Raw genomic sequence first — 8435 nt, 5'->3', positions numbered from 1 at the left:
TAAGGGTTTTATCCAATTAATGTAATTAATATGCAATTAAAATAAGTATTCTCCATTTTATCTTTCATATCAGTTAACAATTTTTTTTTTTTTCATTGATAAAAAAAGTCTTTGGGTTGTTTCCATTTTCTCATAAAAATTTCTCTTTTCCTTTTCCCTTCCTTTCCCTTTTTATTTTCTAAAGAGATTGAGAATTTCTAAAATCAACACTCTCCTTTCCCTTGTAATCCTTAATGTTGATATGAAAAATCACACCAATTAGAGAAATCCGATTGACCTTGACGGAATCGGAATAGATTACCGTGTGATTATAAATAATCAGCTAAGAAAATTAAATTAAAGACAATAACACTTTTTAAAGTGGTTCAGTGAGCTAATTCTCAAGCCTACATCCACTGTTTTTATATTAAAAATAAAGGATTACAAGAATAAACACTCTTTTTCTCTTTCTCAATTTGCTAACCTCTTGTAATGAGTTTTTTTTTTTTTTGGAGTTATTTATACACTGAAATTGATAACAAGTAAGTGGAGTAATTGTAGGCATTGTGGCTTAAACATAGGAGATTAATCCTATGATTGGCTCAATTGCTCTAAATCCAAAATTGCGTGATAAACTAGCGAAATCCCCCCTTGATTCTAGGGGATAATACTCATCTGTGATTTGTGGGGAAATTGTCCGATTAGCTCATTCTGTCGAGCATTACTTTCTCGTACCCAACCACAGCTCGGTTAGCTCGATCCCCGAGCATTGCTCTCTCGTACACAACTATAGCTCGGTTAGCTCACTCTGCTGAGCATTGCTTTCTTCTGAGTTAGCACTCGTTCTGAGCTTGTCATAAACTCTTTCACAATATTTTCCCTCCAGTTTTTGAAGGTTGTGTCGAGTTTTGAAAACTACAAGTTCCTAGAGACACGCTACTAGTGTGTGAGCTATTGACAGATTGAGCCAATTTGTGCGTTGGGCCTGGATAAGCTTTGCCGAGCTTAAACATAAGAGCTTATTCTTGGCAACTTGTTGACGTCTAGTAGATAACTTGGAACGAGCTTTGATTTGTAACGAACATGCTTTGTCCACTGAGGTAACTAAGACTTGAGTAATAACACCTTGTTGGCTCTAATTTGAACTTGAAAAGATATTCCCAAGGGCTTGAATGTAATTTCGGGAAGGCATACATCAAGCATTTAATGCGGCTGCAGGTGAACAATCGTGTTGCCTGTGCATTTAATGCGGCAGCAGGCGCATGCACATGCCAACTGAAATGGCTGGTTGTGACGTTTCTTTTTTGAAATGGTGGATATGCTTTCGGCCTTGATTGACACCACGTGGCATGAATGGACGACCATATTGCAAAGAACAATGAAGGGCCAAGATGTTTGCGAGAATAGATGGCCACGATCATCTCCCGCTCGAGGTGACTTGCTGTAAAAGGAACTCTTTGCCAAAATCATAAACCCTTGCAAAAATTTTGTTCCCAAACCAGAAAACAACTCTCAATCTCAGCTTTACACATTTTGATTTTACGACGATTTTCCCGTGGCTCCTTCCAGTTTTCACTCCCAAGTAAGTTTCCATCTTTCATTCTCACCTTTACTTTATGTTGTTGTGGTTGTGATGGAATGGACTGGAAAGAAGTTTGAGTTGGTGATGCTTAGGTTAGGATAGTCATATAAGGTAGTTCGAAATTGTTGCCAGAGTTTGGTCTGGTTGTTGTAGCTCCCTATTGGGAGTTTATTTTTGATCCACCTTGGATACTTGGGACTAATGGGAAGTGTAGGTAGATTAATTGTTTTGGCTAAGATAGCTCTTAACACTCATCCTTTCATGTTTCAAGTATCTAAAGACGAACTCACCACTATGGACTCCAGCGACCAGAGCATTGAAAAACTTTTCGATAAGACTTCCCCGACAACTCAAGCTAAGTTTGGGAAAGAGTTCAAGCTGACACACTCGTTGTCAAGGTACTAGATAGGAATCGGCCTAGCGGGGCTGAACTCAATTCTTCGAGCTTAGATGAACATTCGATTGGGCCTAAAGATGTCGCACCTCTAAGGGTCATTAGGGCAGAGAAAAGCTCGGTCTCTACGATGACCTTGGAAGAGCCAACAAGGGAGATCTATTTTCTAAGAGTAAGAGGAGAAGTGAGAGATGCTCAAATCATTGGTGATCCCACTCAAGGAGTAAGGACTAGAGCATCAATGAGAAACATATGTCAATTCATAGCATTTTTGTCTCAAATGGAACCTAAGAAAATGGATGAAGCATTAAGTGATGAAAGTTAGGTTCTTGCAATGCAAGAGAAGCTAAATCAATTTGAGAGAAGCAAAGTATGAGAATTTGTGCCAAGGCCTAAAGATCATCCTATATTGCACCAAATCAGTATTCCGAAACAAGACGGATGAACAAGGTATAGTGGTAAGAAACAAATCAAGGTTAGTTACCCAAGGGTACTCTTATGAGGAAGGTATTGATTTTCATGAAACCTATGCCCCCATTGCTAGATTAGATGCTATTAGCATGTTACTTGCTTATGCACGCCATTTATATTTTAAACTTTTTCAAATGAATGTCAAAAGTGCATTTTTAAATGGTTTTACTCAGGAAAAGGTTTGTATCAAACAACCACCCGGATTTGAATACCCGAATTTCTTGAACATGCTTTCAAACTCTCAAAAGCACTTTATGGTTTAAAACAAGCTCTTAGAGTTTAGTATGATAGATTATGTAGTTTTCTCATTCAAAATGGTTTTACAAAAGGAAAGGTGGATACTACTTTGTTTACAAAACGGCATGAGCAAGATATTTTGGTAGTTCAAATTTATGTTGATAACATCATCTTTGGTGTTACTAATAAAATCCCTTGCAAGGAACTTTCTAAGATGATGCAGGGGGAATTCGAGATGATTGTGATGGGAAAATTAAATTACCTTCTCGGATTACAAATCAAGCAACAAAAGGATGAGATTTTGCTAAATCAATTCAAATACATCAACGATCTCCTCAAGTGTTTCAAGATGAATGAGACAAAAGATCAACCTACTCTTATGAGCACATCACTAAAATTGGAAGCTGATAAGAAAGGTAAAAGTGTTGACACAAAACATTATAGAAGCATGATAGGCGCTTTATTGTATTTGACTACATCCACATTGTCAAAAGAATTCTTAGATACTTGAAAAGAACTCCAAATATTGGTTTATGGTATCCTAAAGGATCTTCTTTTAGTCTTATAGGATATTTAGCTGTTTGATTTTGGAGGATGTAGGATAGATAGAAAAAGCACTGGTAGAACATGTCAAATCTTAGGAAGCATGCTAGTTTTATGGTTTTCAAAGAAACAAAATTCAGTTGCTACTTCTACCATGGAAGTCGAATATGTGTCAGCAGCGAGTTGTTGTGCAAAACTTCTATGATGAAGCAACAACTTGAAGATTTTGGTTTTAACATGCATAGCATTCCTATTCATTGTGATGATACAAGTGTCATCAATTTGTTCAAAAATCTTGTACATCATTCTAGGATAAAGCATATAGACATTAGACATTATTTCCTATGTGATCATGTTAGCAAGGGTGATATTGCACTTAAATTTGTTGATACTAATCACTAATTGACTAATATTTTCACCAAGCCTCTTGAAAATGACAATTTTTATACTATTCGAAGAAAGCTAGGAATGATTGATGCAAACCAAATATAATTCATCTCTTTGAAATGAGTTTTGTATATCAATATGATTGAAATGATATATCTTATGTGCATATTGATAATATGCTTGGGAGCTACTATTTACACCATTTGGAGGGAAAGAAATAACTGGGCTTTTGGAAAAATTACCAAGATGCCACCTCTTTGCTTGATATGATTAAAGGTTTGGTAAAGGAAAAGGCTTTGGACTTGAGAAACATGAAGGGAACCATGAAAAATAAAATCATAGCCCAAAACTTAGGCCTTCCATTATGCATTTTCAAGACTTGATGGGAAGAGTTGTGTTCGAATCTCATGGGGTGTCTCTGGTTGTCTCTTTGTCTTGGCTCTTGTTAGTTTGTTGGTGTTGGAATCAATTTTGGCTATCCATTGTTTGAATGAGTGTGCTTTAGTTCTTGTTTTTCTCTCTACTTGCTTTGCTGCTTTGGTTTGGGCCAGATGTTGTGGGTGGGGTGAGGAGGTGTTTTATTTGCCTTTTTGTTCCTATTGGTTAGGAGACTTGATGGTTGGTCCATAGTTGTTTGTATTAACTTTTGGGCAGCCTCATGTGAGGTTTGCTTCTCTGTAATTTTTGTGATTAGTTGCTTAGCTTAGCAATTAGTTAGTAGTACTTGTGACTACTTGATTCTTTTGAGCCTAACCTAAGGCTTGTCCTATGGCAGGTTGGCCCTTTTTTGTAAGACCCTTGTATATTATTTTCTTTTTAATGAATATTTACTTACCCAAAAAAAAAAAAAAAATTGAATAACTACCTTTAGCTTGAACTGTTAATGATCCATATACATCACTATGGATGATGTCTAAAAGTTCTGTAGCCTTTTCACTGTGTCCAGAGAAATGTGAGTTGGTCAATTTGCCTAATAGGCATGACTCGCATACCTCATAAGACTTGAAGTTAAATGGGTCCAAAACTCCCTTTTAGTGGAGCTTTGCAATGCGAGTTTGATTCATATGACCTAATCTACAATACCAAAGGTATGTTTGGTTTATATTGCCATGTTTGGCTTTCTTATTTTCAAGATTAAGAACTTGTTTATTATTTAATTCTAGAACATATAAGCCATTATGTAAATAAGCAGTTCCATAAAGAATACCATTTAAACTAAAAGACATCAATCTATTAGATATAGAAAAATGGTACATCCAAAACGGATATAGAAATAATGTTCTTAGAAACTATAGGTACATAATAACAATTATAAGGTTCCAAAATTAAGCCTTTAGGCAAAGACAGAAATAAGTTCCTATGGCTAATGCACCAACATGCGTTCCATTTCCAACACATAGGTCCACCTCTCCTCTAGCGAGCGATCCACTCTGCCTTAGTCCCTACACATTGGTACAAATGTGAGAACCACATCCAGAGTCAATAACCTAAGATGTAATAGGAGAAAGATTGATCTCAATCATAAACATGCTTGAAGAAGAAGATGTCTACTTCTTCTTGTTTGCTAAGAAGGTGTTGCAATGTTTCCTTCAATGGCATGTCTTTCCACTGTAGAAGTGAACAACCTTCTCATCATTGATGATACCACCCATTAATTCATGAGCACGTTCAGGTTTGGACTCAGCCTTAGCTTTGCCTTTAAACTTTTATTAGTGTTAGCATCAACTAACATTATTGTTTTAGACTTTTTGATGTCTTGCTCTGCAGTCTTTAACATACTTAGAAGCTCAAGAAGGGTCTTCTCCTCCTTGTTCTTATTAAAATAAGCCTGTATGCAAAGACAAATAATAAGTTCCTATGATTAATGCAAAAACATGCGCTCCATTTCTAACACGTAGTTTCAACTCTTCTTTAGCGAGCGATCTACGTACTTTGCCTTAGTCATTGCACATTAGTACAAATGTGAGAACCACATCCAAAATCAATAACCCAAGATGTAATAGGAGAATGATTGATCTCAATCACAGGCATACCTGAAGAACTTAAATTAGGTTTTTCATACCAACACAAAAAGTTAACATAATCTCACTCCCAAAATAACTTGTGTTATTTCCTAAAGGGAGAGAGAGGTTTCACACCAAAAACCCTAGCCACCGTTCTTCTTCTTCACGCAGAACTCCAATCTAGCAATTGAAGAGTTTCTTTGATCGTTCTTGGAGATTCCTCATTTGGATACTATAAGTGCAATTCTATTCTTGAATTGGCTTGCAAAGAAATAAAGAGAATGAGCCTCCAAACATTGGTATGTATTCTAAATTCTTGAATGATTTTAATTTGTTTAACATGTAAACACAACAATTAATTGCCCAAATTCATGGAATTAAAATGAATCAAAAATTTTAAATGCCTATTCCCATTGTGCGTCTTCCATTAATTCCTTACATTAAGTTTTAAGTGACCTGATTTTGCCACCAAGCTGGTCGGACCAGCGGTTTAGTTCTATTCCGCCGGTCCATAACTGGTCCAATTCGGGTTTTAGGCTATAATCGGGTTTTATGGCTGCTCAGACCAAAGTTGGGGCCCATTCCTGATCAAACCGACTAGTCTAGTTTGGGTTTCAGAACATTGGTGTGTGGATGATATATGATTAGATGATGATAAATGTCAATGAATGAAGAACTGGGGTTTCATATGGGGAAGACTTGAGTAGGAGATGCTAAAAGTAAATAATTAAAGAGATATAATCAGGAAAACTATAGATAATTAATAGGATTGATATATCGAAGGCTAAGATAATTTAGAAAAATAATAAATAAAAGAGATAAATAACTTGTTAAATCTAAATGTTTTTATCAAAAATAAATTATGAAAATGATCTCTAATATATTGTATTTAATTAATAAAATCATTTTTAAGACAAATAATGAATTATATTAAAACAATCCCAAATTTTAAAATTAATCTAGGGATTTCTAATATCATTTCAAGATAAATAAAATAGCATTGATAAATACGGTTGGGATACTATCTCCCAATTTAAAAAAAAAAAAAAAAAAATTATAGAACAAAATATATAGAAAATATAAATTTAATTGAAATAAACCCTATAAAAAAAGTATTTTACAAATGAAATTTAAATAAAATAAAAATCCAAATAAATTTAGCTTGGGTGAACATGTTGAAAATCCTTCTCCAGGTCTAAAGCATTTGAAGAAATCGATTTTTTTTTTTTAAAAAAGGGAATGTTAGGACTTTTTAATAAATAAGAAATTTATAAAATTATAATAAGGGTTATAATATAAATAAAAGAATGTGGACATTCTTTGAAAATTGATCAAAAATAAAATAAAATAAATATTGATGTTGTATGCTAAAACTATCGAAATTCAAGAAAGAAGATGCAAATTTCTGCACCGACTAAAAAGTCGGGATGAAGAGATGCGTTAACCAGAGATACGCGGTGACTTTGAAGAGAACCGAGTAAGATGGGTGCGTGATTCAGGGGAACCAGGAAATGGGGTGCAAACTATTAGGATGAAAATGGAGTTGTGGGAGATGATGAAGAATAATAAAAACAGAGGAGCGGGCTTTTTCAAGTGGTTCGACCGTGCAAGAAATGTCCACTATTCATTTTTCCGAGGCGAAGGATTACAAAGATTTTGAATATAAAATATACAAAAATTTGCTTTCTCTCTCTATTTGACCCTTCGGTCTCTCCTTATTTCCCTTTTTAGCTTGGGTGAACACTTGAAAATCCTTCTCCAGGTCTAAAGCATTTGAAGAAATCGATTTCTTTTTTTTTTTTTTTTTAAGGGAATGTTAGGACTTTTTAATAAATAAGAAATTTATAAAATTATAATAAGGATTATAATATAAATAAAAGAATGTGGACATTCTTTGAAAATTGATCAAAAAAAAAAATTAAATAAATATTGATGTTGTATGCTAAAACTATCGAAATTCAAGAAAGAAGATGCAAATTTCTGCACCGACTAAAAAGTCAGGACGAAGAGATGTGTTAACCAGAGATACTTGGTGACTTCGAAGAGAACCGAGCAAGATGGATGCGTGATTAAGGGGAACCAGGAAATGGGGTGCAAACTATTAGGATGAAAATGGAGTTGTGGGAGATGATGAAGAATAATAAAAACGGAGGAGCGAGATTTTTTAAGTGGTTCGACCGTGCAAGAAATGTCCCCCGAGATTTTTTAAGTGGTTCGACCGTGCAAGAAATGTCCTCCGAGATTTTTTAAGTGATTCGACCGTGCAAGAAATGTCCCCCTCCCCCCCCTTTTTTTCTCCTGTCATCTCATTCCTCCTTTTTTGGGGGGATTTTGACATGGTATTTATAGAAGTTGCGATGGCAGTAGTTAGTGGGGGTTTGTGTTAGCGGAATGATTGTTGTCTGCTCTAATACATTTTGGGCGATCAAGGGTGTCAGGGCATTATGGCGCTTAATCACGGTTACAGTTGTAATTAACCGAAGTTTGTCGAAGAGTAGTCGCCGGTTAGATGAAATAGCTACATGTATTGCATGTGGTGTTCATGTAGCTCAGTAGGCTTGTTAGGTGTCGCGCTAAGCATTGGCCTGTCAACACCTAGCTGGCTTGCCTCATGCTGACACGTTCTTTGGACAAGTAGCCCTACTTGGCTTGCTAGGCATGGTACTCAGATTGAGATTATTGTGTTCCTTTCGAGCCTGAGTTGGAATTTTATTTCCACACAACAGAAGTAATTTTAGAAAATAAATTACTTGAAAGAAAATTATGAATTTTTAAACTGTATCTTTTGATGATTTTAGAAGAATTTACAAAATCTAAAATCATGGGAAGTCGAATCTCC

This window comes from Pistacia vera, unplaced genomic scaffold (genome assembly GCF_008641045.1).
Source record: "Pistacia vera cultivar Batoury unplaced genomic scaffold, PisVer_v2 Contig1391, whole genome shotgun sequence".
NCBI lineage: Eukaryota > Viridiplantae > Streptophyta > Magnoliopsida > Sapindales > Anacardiaceae > Pistacia > Pistacia vera.
Note: the sequence above shows the minus strand (reverse complement) of the source record.